Below are 16753 nucleotides of genomic sequence, written 5' to 3'. Positions count from 1 at the left end.
TAAGCAGCACATTTAATGGTATATTGTATTACTAGTTCAGTGGTTTATACGGGTGTGCTAGGCTAATGACCACTGGGGCCTTTATAAGTCTAGCCATGCAACCCAAATAAATCCAATGAGTTATTGTATTTCTAAGGTTACTTTAAGGGGTGTAAGTTAGGGCATGATTTAAAAGCGGCCTCTGTCCATCGGAGACATAGATGTCAGACCACAGGTAAATTTCCAACTTCCCATCCACTGGTCCAGGTTGCACTTAAATAGGGTTAGGGAAAGTCTCAGTTTTACATGGATGGGACGCCTATTCCAAGGCCATACTGGTCAGTTTACAGAGACCTTCTATGAGTGTGTTGCTCTCAGTTTTTTAATCACATGGAAAACCTTGATTCCAAGTATGGACAAAACGTACATCAGTTTTCCAAAACAGTCAAGTAAGTTTATATTACTTGACATCATCCGCTGAAATGTCTGCAGGACCAGCTACTAGGTTCTTACAAAAATACTTGAACTGTTCTTGAACTTTATAGACGTTGTCAGGCTTCATGTGGCTGAGTAGGTGTCTGGAAATCTACTACTTATGAAATGCGTTTGAAATTCATCCTCTAACACTTGAAATGCTGTACTATGCATTTATTTTGGGCATTCCTCTCAAGGTTTTTAACCAATAAAACACAAAACTGTTCCTTTTCAATCTGTCATGTCACCTGCTTAAAAGAGTCTATGCACCATGGTCTATCTCACTGTACCATGTCTCAGTGAGTGTACAGATATGCAGGGCCTGCTGCATCACTGCAGCCAGCAGACGGAGAACCCACCTCACACTAGGGACATTTGCTGAATCTTCTCAGTCCACTGACAACTGTACACTTCTCAGGCCTTATGCTTTCCTTATGTCGCTGTACTCTGAAGGATTCTTTGGATAGAACAAAATTGTTTAGCAAATATTCCCAGCACTGTAGGAATTACACAGGATGAGGTAACCTGCTACTGATAATGTACCCTAACAAGACTTAGGTCATTCACTATCAAATCGATGACTCCAAGCACTAAGTTAATTCATTAATGAGACAGGCAGAAGGGAAAGGCCACACACATGAAATACAAGTCAGCTTTTTGCTGGGAAAATCATTATTTTAAGTTTAACAATGCTGGAGTCTGCAGTTGTTCAAACAAGCCCTCAAAAGAACTTGAGTACTAATTTATTAATCTGACCTTTCAACTGTTTACATTTATATCATTTAATTTTTTGTGCAAACACCTAAATAAATACATGTTTTATTTTCATTTTAGTCACTGAAAGGGGAATCAAATTCAGAGGCATGCCTTCAGAAATGATCACTTCTAACTGGAATCTTCTACCACAAAATATTCGACAACTAAGTGCAATGTGAGTCCTTCTAAAAAGAAAAAAAATACTGACCACCTAACGGAGGCTTACAAATGTCTATACAATAATGACAAATGCTAGTGTACTTAAGCTCCAACTTTCCAGAGATAAAATTCCTCTCTTTTGTGGAGTCTTGCAAAATTAAAATGAAGAATTTTCACCCTGCAATTATGTAAATACAGGGAATGATAGCATTCGGGATTCACCTAATTTCATCCCATATTCTTTCACTTTTTTCTCTCACTCTCCTTTCCTCTTTCTCACCTCCACGTGGAATAAAATGCCATTATTTTCTATTCTGAATAGATAATCGCCAGCATAAAAAGTACGCAAACTATGTTCACTGTGTAATTGCTACTGCAAAGTCAAACACTCTTATTATACTGACTGCAGTAATAGTTTGATTACAATGTAACCATAATATCAGTTCTGAGTCTCTCATCTCTGCTCCTGTATTTACTGTGTTATTATTTTGACACCTAACTGTATATTTGTTCTTGCACCCAGGTCATGGCTGAAAAGAAAACAAAGGACTAGCCTTACCTTGTTAATGAGTTTCAAATAAATAAAAGTAGTCATATCATCTCAGAATTTTGCCAGACTACTGAAAGATTTTTGACAACCTGCACATTCAGAAGTAGCAGTCTGCTACATTTACTTTGCATTTTCACCACCACCTACTCTACCATTGCTATATACACTACACATTTCCGGGGCACACTTAATAATTAACATTATATTTAAAGGCATTAATCTGCTGAATTAATGCAAATTCTTTCCTTATTTTTGGATTTTTTTTTCCTTTGGTTATCCTGCTTGCCTAAGGATTAATATTAACTAGTGGTAACAGCTGCTGCTGATAGAAAGGACTACAGGGCCCCTGTTGTCTGAGGCTGATGTGGGCAATTTGTTTGAGTACACATGCCAAACAACAATGCAGCATGTCAGTCTATGTGACTGCTGTGGCTTCAAATGACAAGGGAATCCCTGGGGCAGTAGTAAACCATAACGTCTTTTAATTACCAATTCAGGGCTTAATAAGCTGCAAATTGCATTGCCATTTGCTGTCTCAGACCACACACGTACAGAGATCACCAATAAAAGGTGCTCAACAGTATAATTTCTGTCTGGGTTATAACTAGCATATTAATAAGCCAGTTTCATACCATCCATCACCTACCAGGTATTCTTTAGCTGCAGGTTTACTAGTCTGGAAGGGAAGAATTTTCATGGAAATGCACACAACATGCATGCATGCACACAAACAAACACACACACTTTAGATTTCAGCTACTTTTGGCTCAACTGCGACAGCTGCATTATCAACAGTCATGTATCAGGGATTTAAGACTTTAGTACATACACAGACTGGTTTCTGGAGTGAACCTATTGATATGAGATAACCTGTTAAAGTCAGACTGGTTACCGATTCATAACATATGTGTAAATACAATTAAAAATAAGTGCATGTCAATGCAATAAAGCATTTAAGACTGAAATTCATGAGCAGTACTACGGATTATTCATCACAAACATGGCCAACACCTACTCCTAAAGAGAAAGAAGAAAGTCTTCAGCTAAATACTCGACATGACAAAAACAAAAAAAAAAAAAAATGGAAATATCTAATCCACTGGAGCAAAGACAGGGCGCCTGTCTGTGATACTGGTGACTTAACATCAATTAACTGGGAAGCCAGAGGGTTAAGAGGGAAGGTAGGCTTAAGCAGCTGGCAGCCATCTTCCTAACGACAGGGAAGGGATAGGGTTCATCTACAGATATGTCCGTCTCTATCTCTGATACAGCACAATGCTTCAGATTATATAAGGAGCTTTGTGCGACCCTTTGCACTGCACGCAAACTGACGTGTAAGCAAAAGTTTGGAACAACACAGCATGTCAGCCTCCCGGCAAATGTACAGCATAACCAGTAGCATTAAAGGCCTTAGTTAGACCTTACTGTGTCTGGACAATTCACAGCCTACATCCCAGCTCAAAAGAATCATTTCCTTTGCTCCCTTGACACCTCTGACAGAACACACTGTAGAGAAATTAAAAAATCTGCCAACTCATTACATTCCCAGAACACATGTTTACAATTACTTCCCTCTTTCCTCCAGCATTTGCTATCTACCAGAGGAAAAAACTTTCTCTGAAGTCTGCTCAGGGAATAAAAATATTTCTGCAAACACTTCCAATCAAAAATCCTACACCTTCTGGACTTTGTTGCATACTTGGGAGCCACACAGATGACTTTCCTTTGTTCCTAGACATACTGCCTTTCAAGTATCTCTTGCCTTGCAGCTTGGAGATTTTATCACTTACCTCAGTCAAACAACCCCCTTCCTGAAGTTTAGTGGGAGTGGGTATCCCTAGCAAGGAGGCATTCTGGCAATAAAGACACTTCTATTAGGGCTTAATCTCCTTGTGGCTGAGGTGATAACCCATATATATATATATATATATATATATATATATATATATATATATATATATATATATATATAGATCCTTTACTAACCGGTTAAACAAAATGGGCCTAAACACAGGACAATTTTTATACATGACCCAGGCTGAATGGCAACAACAACATACACAGATACATCCATGAACAAGAACAGATTATATAAACACTCAGTAGTGAAACAGATACATACATAATTGTTAGCTCAACATTCCTTTTACCCAAACAAGTATAAACTGCCTAATAAATCTGAATAAGAAATATGTTCACTGAGAAATCATACCTATAGTCTTCCATGCATTATGCATGTGGCCGCTTCCACACACTTACTGCTGAAGGTTACCATCACCAGCTTGGGATTGCCAAGTCAAATGTCCCCAGTCCCAGACATTTCAGTGCCATGCAATTTCTACTTGCATGTTGGCAATCAAATGGCTACAAGCTACCTCCCTCTTCCTCAGGGTGGGCAAGTCAGCATCTGCTGTTCATTCCCAACATCACCAGTCCAACACTTCCAGTGTCTCAACTGCTGTTCAAACCCATGTTACAGTCAGAACTTTATCCCTCTATGCCACACACCTGGGTCTCCTTAATTCATTTTATAATGCGCTGATTCAGTAGAGGCTGCAAGACACAGATTTCTCGTTACAGCCTGCCCATGTACTATTAGATTTCAGATTTCCTGTCTCCCAGTGAAAATCCAAGGTCTCCCTAATCATTATACTACTTTTTTTAATTGCATCAGGCATTCTAATTTAAAATTTATGTCACTGTCTGACTGAAACATCTCATTCTGCTGATGTTAATGTTTGCTATTCTGAAGCCTCATGTTAAAATTCCTAAGGTCTTCTTTTCCCTGACACTCACTGAGAAAAAGGTTTACACATAGTAAATAATTGTGCAAAGCTTTTGAAAACCAGAACATATTTATATAATATTGCTCAAAGAGCAGCAAATGCATATCGAATTACTTCACATGTATGCATCAGGTTGCTAAAGCCCTGTAATTTGTTCCAAACACTACTTGCATACTCCAGTAGATTAATTTAGTTTGAACTAGTCTACCTAGTTCTGATTTCACAGAGGAATCTCTTTATACCTGTTCTCTTTGATGCATAAACAGGTTATGGTACAAACAAACTCCAAAGTCACTAAATGGACAGCATACCTTAATAATTCCCCTTCAATTTTTGTAGCTGTTCATAGGTAGACACCTGTAGGCACGATGACCAGAAGACCATTAAGGAGCTTAGCGCAATTTCCCAAGTGTCACACACCAAGGAAACTCTACCCTTGGCACAAAAAAGAAGGCTCGTTAACAAGTCAGACCATTAGTGTTCTGTAATAACTGCTAGAATTGTGATACTTCTTAAGGATAATAAATGCCCTTCATCCATTTTTAATACTAATTTAAGTCTCAAGTTAATTTTGTTACTCGATGTATTGTGTTTTGAAAGGTCTCACACTATTTAAGGCTAACTTGATTTAACAGCATCAGCATCTGATTAAGTAATTATGGCCACTTTGTAAAAATAGTTCTTCTTTAGGCTTTTCCCAGTTAGGGGTCGACATAGCGGAACTCCGGTCCGCTAATGACTGGCAGTAGATTTTTACGGTGCTGTGGTGCCAGCTCAATGCCCAACCTTCAACAAAGGCACGCCCATTCATGCATGTCTTTCGAACTTCAATCGACCGCGGGGAGGACATGCAGACTTCACACAGAAGGCACTCCAGTCAAGAATCGAATGGGAGAACCTCTTGCTCCTGTTCGATAGTGAAAATAAAGAAAAAGATATGTCCCTAAAACCAACTTGAGAAACAGCCAAGTCCACCTTTTGTTTAAGCTATAATTACTATTTTTTGTCCTCTACTACCTCTGCTTGAGAAGTCATAGAATCAGTTTATAATAAAGGGATTTTTTAAATTTCATAATGAGCTGCTGTATTAAAAGGTTATGATATCAAAGGTGCTGGAGGAAAAAATATACTCCATACACTTGTAACTTAGCATCAAATGCTTTTATGGTGACAACAAAATGAAAAAAAAAATTGATTCCACATTAGAGACAACCTGCCACTTTTATAGGCACGATGACGACTTTCTACATCATAATTCACTTCATTGATATTCAGTGTTAAACTCTTAGCCTAGAGGGTTTCTCTCTATTTATAAGTGAGTCACATATCTTTGAATGTATTACTGCTCAGTATCTGAGTTGTTTGGCTTCTGCTACATACCTACAATCAGCTGCATTACTAGCTGAGTTAAGTACAAACTTACAGTGTCAAAGATTGTACTGCATTTCATTTTTCTGTCTATTTAATTGTTTCATTGAATATTGTGTTTGTGTCTCTCTGTAGTTATTTATTTTATTTATTTATTTTATTTTATTTTATTTATTTTACATTTGTTGACCGGGCTAGTCTAGCTGGACATATATCCGTTTACAGTAGAGGCCCGGGGAGAAAACCTCCAGTATGGATAAAAATTACAGTGATTTATAACAATTATCTTAATAGATTTATACAAGGTACAAGAGAGGATATCTATAACATTTTATAAAAAAATATTAAGTCAGTTTACAATAAAAACAAGAACTATATACTAAAGTTATTAAGAAATATAGGCATCCCTTAGGGTTCAACTCTCAACTCCAGCAAGCTTCAGGTAGGGCCAGTAAGGGGACAGGAAGGAAAAATAATAAGGTGTATTGAGACATACTTTCAATCGGGATTGGTACAGGGACATAGCCATTGAGAAGTAAGGTGTGCTTTGATTTGTCTTTTGAACAGAGAGGTGGACTGAAGAGTAGCTATTTCTTGAGGGATTAGATTCCAGTGTTTCCCTATCGAATTTGAAAATAGTGCATCACCAGCTTTATTATGTGATTTAGTTATGGATACTAGAAACTTGTTGGCAGAATGAAGTGTGTTTAGGTTCTTATATGGAGAAATAAGTCTAGCCAGGCTTGGAGTATTTTCAGGGAAGTGAAGGGTTTTATGAATTATAAGTAGTTGTTGGTAAAGTAGGTGGTTATTTAGTTCTAGCCAATTTAGTTGTTTCAGGTTATAACAATGGTGAGTTCTAAGGGGAGTTGCATTAATGAATCTAGCTATACTGTTATAACAGGTTGAGAGTTTATTGATGTTATTTTTAGATAGTGTGGTATAAATAGTCGAAGCATAAAAAAGGGTGGAGAGCAGGTGGGTCTGAGCAATGGTTTTTCGAGCCGCTGGGGTAAGGAAAGGTTTAATTCTATAGAGTGTCCCAATTTTTTTATTAACAGCTTTAATAGTACTATTTATTTGTTCATCAAAGTTAAGATGGTTGTCAATGGTTACCCCTAATAGCCGAGTGGTATTGTCAGGGTTAATGCAGGTGGAATTATTTGAGGTGATAGTAAAGAGAGGTGTAGGAGATTTGTTAGTAGGAGTAAAGAGAAGAAGCTTTGTTTTTTTGGGATTAAGGAGGAGGCAATGCTGCATAAACCATTTTTCAACGTTATGAAAGGTTGTTTGGGTGATGGACTGGACAGAGGGAGTATTTATGGCAGAGCAGATCAATGTCGAGTCATCTGCATATTGGATGCAGGTTGCTTGTGGTACGTTCAAATATAGGTCATTAATAAATACTGAGAAAAGAAGGGGTCCAAGGATAGATCCCTGTGGAACACCAACATTTACTGGGAGTAAAGATGAAAGGTTGTTTTCCCATAGAACTGCTTGTTGCCTGTTTTCCAGATAGCTTCTAAACCACTGTAAAGTATGAGAGCTTAAGGAGAGGTTGTTAAGTTTATCAAGGAGTATGTTGTGGTTAACCATATCAAAAGCTTTTGATAGATCTATAAATAGAGCAGATGAGAGAAGGTTACTGTTTCTATTTTTATTTATGGAGTCAGCAAAGGACAGAAGGGCAGTTGTAGTACTGTGATGGGGCCTGAAACCATGTTGACAGTCAGCTAGAAGGTTGTTTTGAAGAAGGTAGTTAAGAAATTGTTTGTGTATACACCTTTCCATTATCTTAGCTAATGGGGACAGTAAGGCAATAGGACGATAATTGGATAATTCAGAAGAAGGGCCCCCTTTATGAAGGGGAATTATATGAGATATCTTCCAAACTAAGGGATTTTCCTTTCTGAGATGGTTCTATTTATTAGAATAGATATTGGGTGATAGATAGCTTTTGCAGCAATTTGTAAGTATTCAGAAGGGAGTTGGTCAGCTGATGGGGTGCATGGTTTTAGTTTTAAGAGAAGCTTATATATGATAGAAGAAGATACAGGTTGGATTTGAAAGACATTAGTAGAGGCTGGCGAGGTATCATGTGAGGATGCAGTAGGTGTTGGTAGTGAGTTTGCTAGTGTTAGAATGGCTTCTGTAAAGTAGTTATTAAAGGCATCTGGGATCAGAGTAGAGGTATTAGTGTTAAATCCTGAGGGGGTAGGAGTAGTAGAATGCCCTGGTTTAAGAAGGTTATTTATACCTGACCAAAATTTTTGAGGGGTATTTTGTGTAGTTTGTTGAAGGTGAAGATAAAATTCCTTTTTGTCTCTAAGAGTGTCTTTCTTGGTAGTATTTCTTAATTGTTTGTAGAGGAGATGGTCAGATGGGGATTTGGTAGCTTTCCATTTGGCCCAGGTTTTATTTCTAAGGATCATTTTTTCTTTTGTTTGCTTAGTTAGCCAAGGGGCAGTTTTGGCTCTTATCCTAGTAGAGTGGAATGGAGCATGATAGTCAAGGATTTGCAGAAATTTTGTGTTAAAATAGGTAACTGCTTCATTAAGTTTGAGGTGTGATAAAGGTGACCAGTCACATGCTTGTAATTCAGTAAGGAAGTTATCAGGGTTGAAAAATCTTTTGAGCGGCATCTTTTAAGTTTATGTATATTAGGAATATTCAGTTTTTGTCTGATCACATATGTAAGTGTGTGATCACTAATACTATCAGGAAGTGTACCTGGAGTATAGTAACTGTGGGCGTTATTAATTAGAATCCAATCCAGAATTGTTTCTTTCTTATTTGGTTTATGTGTTCTAGTTGTAGTTGTTATTAATTGAGAGTAACCATGGAGATTAATATGGTTAGTAGGTTTCTGGGCTGCACAGGTTTTCCAATCAATGTTGAAATCACCAAGTATTATGGTTTCTTGCACCATTTATTTATTTTTATTTATTTATTTACTTTATTTTTCTATTTAATTGTTTCATAGAATACTGTGGTCTCTCTCTGTCTGTGCAGCTAGTTTCCCGCCCGCCATCCCTGTTCTTGTTTTTTATTAATCTTGGCGGCTTTGGAATTGCCCGCCCCTCCTGTAAATTTGTGTTTGAACACTCCTCCTGGGTCTAAATCATTTGCTCACTCAACAGAGTACAGTAAGATCATATTTTGACTTCAGACACTCCTACCAGTCCCATCTGTTCAGCTCTATTCCAGTTTAGTGTCACTAGTTCACTCTACCTAATAGAGAGAGAACATTTGTGAAGGGCAAGCCACTTAGGTCCTTAATTTTGAATTATCTTCTGTTTCTCCTTTCTCCCTTTCTACTTTCCAAAAAAAAAAATTCTAAGCTTGTTTCCTGCCTTTCCTGTGACTAGTCTAGTCCAGATACAGATTTGCTATAACCAGGACTGTTTGTAAGCTTCTGAGCCCCCAAAGCCTTTCTATGTTGGAGGGAAGCCTTCTAACTTATCAGTGGGACTGGTAAGCACTAGGTAGCCTATCTACCACAAAAGTGGTTTCTGGCCCAGAAATTGTAGTTTATTGGCTGTTTGGGCAGTTTTTCCATCTCTTTCAACCTTCTGGATTAAAAGCCCGCATCTGCTCTTGTTTCCCACCTTTCCTGTAACTAGTCTAGTCCAGATACAGATTTGCTGTATCCAGGACTGCTTGTAAGCTTCTAAGCCGCCCAAGCCTTTCTGTGTTGCAGGGAAGCCTTCTAGCTTATCAGTGGGAGTGGTAAGCGCTAGGTAGCCTATCTACCACAAGAGTGGTTTCTGGCCCAGAAATTGTAGTTTATTGGCTGTTTGGGCAGTTTTTCCATCTCTTTCAACCTTCTGGATTAAAAGCCCGCATCTGCTCTTGTTTCCCACCTTTCCTGTAACTAGTCTAGTCCAGATACAGATTTGCTGTATCCAGGACTGCTTGTAAGCTTCTAAGCCGCCCAAGCCTTTCTGTGTTGCAGGGAAGCCTTCTAGCTTATCAGTGGGAGTGGTAAGCGCTAGGTAGCCTATCTACCACAAGAGTGGTTTCTGGCCCAGAAATTGTAGTTTATTGGCTGTTTGGGCAGTTTTTCCATCTCTTTCAACTTTCTGGTTTAAAAGCCCACATTTGCGCTTGTTTCCCACCTTTCCTGTAACTAGTCTGGTCCAGATACATATTTGCTGTATCCAGGACTGCTTGTAAGTTCTTGAGCCCCCCAAGCCTTTCTTTGTTGGAGGGAAGCATTCTAGCTTATCAGTGGGAGAGATAAGCTCTAGGTAGCCTACCACAAGATCCAGGTACAGATTCTTAGTTTTAGCACTTGAATTTGCTTATTCGTGCTCAGCACTCGTTCAGAACTTGTTAGCACTAAATAAGCTAAAAATTACTGCAGCACTCAAACTTCCTCTTTATCTAGAGGAAAAAAGTTATTGTACTTACTTTCCTCACTTGCTTAGAGAAAACAGCTCTTATACTCACTTTCCTCATTTGTGTAGAGGAAAGTAGTTTTTTATTCAGGCATGTCCAAGGGTCAGCTCCCAGTGTTCACTCCTGTCTATCTGATGATTCTGGGCATCTTGGGGCAATGTAGCAATTGCCTCATGTACACAGACAACCCTCTCCTCCTACCACCCAACACCACAACCTGTGAGAGATGCACTTATCTAGCCAAACTGGAGGTAAAGCTCTCTCCAACCAAGACTGAACTTAACAGTCAAGAGGAGAAGGTAAACACTTGCACCACACCACACTCATCACACAGTCCCACTAAACATACACCACCAAAATCCACACATAGAAACAAAAAACATTTGCGAAGGCTCTCAATAATAATCTGCTCAAGCAATAGAGACCTCTAAAGCAGAAACGCAAGCAACCTCCACCCCCAACACAACCCAAATGACAAATAGCCCACAGACTCAGTGTGCCACTCAACCACAGCTCATAAGGCAAAACAACGTACCCAACATACTAGTCAAAGGTGACTCTAGGATCCGCCACATAACCCACGCACTCAGGTCACTCCACAAGTACAAGTCATTGTCCATGTTGGTGTGAATGACCTGAGACGTACCTCCCTGGACTACATGAAAAGAGACACAGAAGAGCTCTCCGATCTTATAGCCCAGGCAGGTATGACCCTAGCCCCGAGTAGGATCCTGCCATTGCTCAGAATGATACAGCAGTACAAGGGCAAAATGATTGACTTCAACAATTGGCTAAGCTTCTGGTGTCATTCTAAGGGGATCCAGTATCTGTTTGCCTGGGACGACATGGTCGACAGACCATGAAGCTTTGCCAGAGATGGCCTGCACCTGTCACCCCTGGGATTCCAGATACTGGCTAAGGCTCTTGCTTCCCCTATAGTGCCTTTTTAGGCAAGGTTCAAATGACAAATTCACCACCGTAATAGGAACAGGCAAGCAAAAACTGAGGGTAATGCTACTCAGTCCTGGAAGTCTAAATCTCAAAATGCACTCCCTCGAGGCACTCCTTAAAATGGAGAACATCGTTATCTGTGCAGAGACCTGGTTCAAGGCTCCAGAGAGCACCCCTGCATTGCCAGGCTATAACTCATACCAAACCTTTCGGCCACCTAACCTGGACGGGAACACCAAAGGTGGAGGTGTGTCCATATTCATTAAGGATATCCACACCTCCAGGCTAGTTGCTCAGCATAATGCATCCGAGGTTATCCAAGTGCAACTAACTCTGGGCAAAACTTCAATCCAAATTGTAGCTTGCTACAGATCCCCCAACATGCCCCAGGATTCCAACTCCTCTTTTCTTGATATACTGGAAAACATTAGGGTTCAACCAAACACCCTAATAACAGGCGATTTCAACTACCCCACCATTAACTGAGAAAACTACTCATTTACCTACTCCTTTGCTCAACGCTTTTTGGAATTCATAAATTCTAATGCCCTGGATCAACTTATCCACACCCTCACCAGGGGCAACAATATCCCAGACCTAGTCATTACCAACATGAGTGACCGGTTTTCCACACCTGAAGTCAACTCCTTGTTGGTCAGATCCAAACATAAGCTAATCACCCTAGATAGCCACATCCTGCCCTCAGCCCCCATTAAGGAAATCATGGTAAAAAATTTCTCTCCAAAGCAAACTTCATGCTTCTTAAGACAGAAGTGGCGAACTTCATGACATCCATGCACATGGACAATACAGTTATGACTGCTGAATCCTACACAGATGCACTCTATAAGCACTTACACGAGTGCATGGATCGTGTTACCCCAAACAGAATCAAGATGCTATCCTCAAAAAAAGGAAGTCAGTCTGGTGGTCCCATGCCATAAACAAACTCTACAACAGAAGGAAGAAACTGTTGCAAAAGAGAGTAAAATCCCATGAGTGGAGGAGTTCCCTGGTCAGCCTCAGTAAGAAGCTGAGATGCTTTATAAGATCCTCCAAAGCTTGCTATGAAAACAAAATCGCCACTGATTCTAGGGACAACCACAAAGCACTCTATAGCTATGGCAAGAATCTCAATGGCAACACCCAGATCTGCTCTGAGTTATAGCACAACGGCATGAAAATTACAGAACGAACTGATATTGCCAACATCCTGGCAGACAGGTTCAGTGCTAACTTTACCCCCCTCTCACCCCATAAAGGGCCCATAACTATACAGGAAGAATGCAGAGTCCCCGTAATCACAACTACGCAGGTAAAAGCTGCACTCTCTAAAGCCAAAAACACAGCATCCATGGGACTGGACAACATCTCAGGCTGCGTTTTACATGAACTTCAGAATAAACTGGCTCCCCACCTAAGCCCCATGTTCAATCATAGTTTCACATCAGGCTTTGTGCCCACTGAATGGCACACAGCAAGTGTTATCCCACTCCACAAAGGGGGAGCCACCACTGATCCAGGGAACTATCGCCCTATTAGCCTGATGAGCCTGGTCTGTAAGGCCATGGAACGTATCATCGTGGAACTCATAAACAAAGACATTGGTAACCTCCAAACTCAGGACCCTACCCAGTTCAGGTTTGTGAAAGGCAGATCATGCCTCCTGAACCTGACTGACTTCTTTGAGGCAGTCACCAAAGCTGTAGACGAGGGTAAGGTGGTTCACACAGCTTATCTTGACCTCGCCAAGGCTTTCGACACCATCCCCCACTCTGGAATTATAGCTAAACTCACTAAACTAGGCATAAATCCCTATGTCACAAGATGGGTTGCCAAATGGCTCACTGACAGAACCCACGCTGTAAAAGTTGCAGACTCCAAATCTGACTTCAAACCAGTGACAAGTGGAGTACCACAGGGTTCAGTCCTGGGACCTCTCCTGTTTGCTATCTACTTCTTTGAAGTACAGGCCAACAAAGAAGGCCTTTGGCTCACAAAGTTCGAAGATGACTGCAAACTAGATGCCATAGTTGAGTCCCCAAATGATGTGGACATCCTACAGAAGGATCTCATTGAGACAGATGCCTGATGTCAGAGCCATGGCCTCAAACTCAATGCCAAAAAGTGCATTGTCATCCCCTTTGGTAAAAACTCTGTACTCATGAACTACCACATAGGCGGCAGTCTACTTAACACCGCATGTGTGATAAGAGACCTGGGGACCCAGGTGGACAGTAGTCTCTCCTTTGATAATCACATCACCACAATAGTCAGGAAATCCTGTTACGTGGCACACCTCATCACAAAAGGGCTCTCACCTAGGAAAAAAAGAGGTCATCGTTCCCCTCTACTCGGCACTCATTAGACCCAATATAGAGTACAATGTCCCTTTTGGAATGTACCTCACAAGACATCTGCAGCAGCTGGAAAGGCCACAGAAGTACCTCACAAAGAGGATTACTGGCCTGAAAGAGATGCCCTACACTGACAGTCTCAAAAAACTCCAGCTTTACTTCATAGCATATCGCCTACTCCGAGGTGATCTCTGCCTAACATATAAAGCTATGTCAAACCCAGAGCTGTAGGACATGCTACACCTAAAGAAATCCCAATCCCGCCGAGCTACACACTCTAGGGACTTAAACTTTGTCACCACAATAAAAAGGACATGCTGGAGGGATCGATTCCTGTCCCAGAGACTTCCCATACTCTGGAACAAGCTACCCATCTATGTCAAGCAAAGTTTCTCACTAGCACTCTTCAAGAAAAATCTTGATAAGTGAATGTGAAATAGGAAATCCACCCCGGGGATCACTTCTGTGGCTCTGCTCGACAAGGACACAGGAAAATAACTTTCTTGGGTGGCGTAAGCCAGGGAACCTTGTTGGCTAGGCTTATTTAGGCCCTTGGGCAGATAGCCTAGTACCTACCTATGAAACAGTTCACATGCATATCAACTATTAGATGATTCAGCAATTTGCCAATACAACTAAGACATATAGGCCAAAAGTTTTTGATTTCCCATTTAACAACATTCCCTTTTGTTCACAGGTTTAGATGAGAAACTTACTACAGTCCTTCAAAGACACCTGACTGCTGCAACCCCGTGTTGATATTTTCTACCTCCTGCCTGTACAATCCATTACGTTGCATGTAGATTTTTTCTTTAGTAACTTCCACCTCTGTAAAATCCTAGCATGTATAAATGTAACTACTGCATGTGCATAAATGTAAACAGAAATGTAACTAATCTGTGTTTAACTGGAACTAAGTATAATGCAATGTACAGAAATGGAGCTTTTCTGCCCGGGCCTTCGCTGAAAATGTGCAAAACCCAGTCAGACTTTCCCAGTAAACAAAGGCAAATAAATAAATATCACAAGTATTTCGGGAAGGAACTTGACAACCGATTTGTTATGATTTTAAGGGGAAGTTTATTCCATAATCACAGAAGGTATTGTGCAATTTATCTATCATTTTTATGCTATTGATATTAAGTTTTAATATTAGGTTCCCTGATTTAGTGTTAGTTCCCTAACAGTGTGCTCTTCAAGCAGTGGTCACCTCTAAGTACCCTACAAGAAACAAAAACGTAACGACAATTTCTAAATCTTTTCTAAATAGTTCAAGTTTTCCAGTCTAATGAATATCCTAGCAAGGAATCACCTTTTCAAGTTGTTTCAAGGTGGCTTGTACTAAGTCTACATCAATGTATTCAATACCATCTTGGATCAGCACGGTATAAGGTGATTCAGCAATCTCCCTACAGTAAATAGACAAGACCTTTAGAGTAAGCTCACCTAACAATATACTAGGATTTTCTTTGGCTTTAGTAAAGCACATGGGCAAAAACATAACTGTTCATCTTCTTTTGTCCCTTAGTTTATAATGATGGTGTCATTTGTTTTTTTTTTTTTTTTTTTGCTCCTTGGTAATATGGCTGAAAGCCAATCCTCAGTTACACATGATGAGAAGTGCATCAGAAATTTCATTTAAATAATAACACAATACCATTATATGTGATGTCATCTGGTCCTGGCCTGCCACCAGGTCTAAGACAGGCAATGGCCTGAAAAAGATTTTATAAAAGTGGGTCGGGTGGTGGTGAGGGGAGGAGCACAGAGAGATTCTGGCAGAGTGCCTATGCTTCATCATTTACTCCTTAAAATTATGAGTTCAGGTGTTTATTGATCTGTGTTTTCTCTGAACTCAGTGAATAAAGGGGAAAAGCAAATGCTTGACAAAAACAGGCATTTGCCTTCTATCTGAGTAATGGTGACCACAGGGGAATAGAAGAGAATGTTTGGGGGGTGGTTACCACCCTCCACAAAAACATGTATTTGGACAAATATCCATGTGTGATCTGATTGCAATTTTTTGTTGTATTTGAGGTAGAATTTTTATATTTTCTTGGGTGATCTCCCAAATTAATGAATTTTGATCACTTAGTCAGTATTTATATTGCAAGTGGAATTAGGCTGAGGGGATTGGTAACCATAGTGGAAAGACAAAACAGAAGAAAGGAAATGAACATTTTTACAGCCAGTTATGACCAGTTTAGTATCCATACCACTTTACAGGTATGACTTAGAGGCTTCCTTTTGGTTAAAACTTGTCCAGAACCAAGAATGATTTTTATTTCAAGTACGGGTCAACAGTGGATAAGTCATGCCAGTATAAAGTTATGTAAAAATCTGACACAGGGGAAGTGGGTTAGTGTAACTATGTGCAGAAGGGGAGGGTGGGGGTGGGAGGCAAACCACAGCTGCAGTTCTCTCAAAACGAAGCCAATTTGCTACTGGTGAGGCACACAATGACACCAAAAAAAAAAAGCAGCATCTCGTTCTAGTTCTTCATCTTAAAATAAAGTCAAACCAGATTTATAAAGACAAGTGGTGGGCTTATCTCAAGCTCCTCTCAGTACTCACCCCTGTTTCTTAGCATGTCATTGAACCTACTTTATTCAGAATGGATGTTGCATTGTAGTGCTCCTGTTTCACACTGTACAATGTTTTCCCTCAGTCTATTTCATTAATATATGAAGCCTAATCTGCTCATCACCACCACCATTACGCTGTTAATAAAAGCACTAATCATACTTTATAATAAACTTCCTACATGTTATATTTTTAACGATTTATTGTTTTTTCATTCATGTTCATAAATATTTTTAGGTACTGTTCCAGAAGACCCGATGAAGTGTAGAAGCACAATCCAGCTCTGAACTGATGCCACTCTGCTTTTTATGCTCCAATGACAAGTGAATGCTCAGCACTTTAAGACACTTACCACTGTTTTTTTTCTCACAAGCAAAGGCCTTACTACA

The 16753-nt window shown here is 39.9% G+C and overlaps 1 protein-coding gene across 2 annotated transcripts in view; it reads right to left on the bottom strand.

The window, feature by feature from the left end:
• Positions 1-16753, bottom strand: part of AGAP3 (ArfGAP with GTPase domain, ankyrin repeat and PH domain 3) — a 2466462-nt gene that overhangs the window by 714806 nt on the left and 1734903 nt on the right. The window lies entirely within an intron of this gene.

The sequence above is a fragment of the Protopterus annectens genome, chromosome 3.part1 (assembly GCF_019279795.1).
Source record: "Protopterus annectens isolate FY-2018-M chromosome 3.part1, PAN1.0, whole genome shotgun sequence".
In the NCBI taxonomy this organism is placed as follows: domain Eukaryota; kingdom Metazoa; phylum Chordata; order Ceratodontiformes; family Protopteridae; genus Protopterus; species Protopterus annectens.
The sequence above is the reverse complement of the archived record's forward strand: the minus strand, read 5'-3'. Positions and strand labels throughout refer to the sequence as shown.